At 38.9% G+C, this 280-nt stretch overlaps 1 protein-coding gene across 1 annotated transcript in view; it reads left to right on the top strand.

Annotated features, from left to right (window-relative positions):
* The window catches only part of LOC108722905 (zinc finger protein 91), a 342,323-nt gene that overhangs the window by 71,049 nt on the left and 270,994 nt on the right, over positions 1-280 (top strand). The window lies entirely within an intron of this gene.

Raw genomic sequence — 280 nt, 5'->3', positions numbered from 1 at the left:
TTCAGCAGGTTCAACTACAGAAAATAAAACAAGAGACAGTCGCATCGATGTTCTCGGAGATTAGTACGCGCCATCTAGATCCATTTTTTGTTCATTGAAATTTCTTAACAAAATCCCACACAGCGTGTGAAAAAAAAATTTTTGTGAATACTTCAATTACCGACGAGATACTATTAAAGACCGTCAACCCTGGGCAAATTTTCGGTGGTATAAAAAGGGCCCCAAGGGCTCGGAGGTAATCGAAGAACGCTGACATTATCGACAATTGATATAAATTTGC

This window comes from Mycetomoellerius zeteki, unplaced genomic scaffold, assembly GCF_001594055.1.
Source record: "Mycetomoellerius zeteki isolate Tzet28-1 unplaced genomic scaffold, Tzet1.0 scaffold221, whole genome shotgun sequence".
Classification (NCBI taxonomy): domain Eukaryota; kingdom Metazoa; phylum Arthropoda; class Insecta; order Hymenoptera; family Formicidae; genus Mycetomoellerius; species Mycetomoellerius zeteki.
This window is presented reverse-complemented; position numbering and strand designations above follow the sequence as displayed.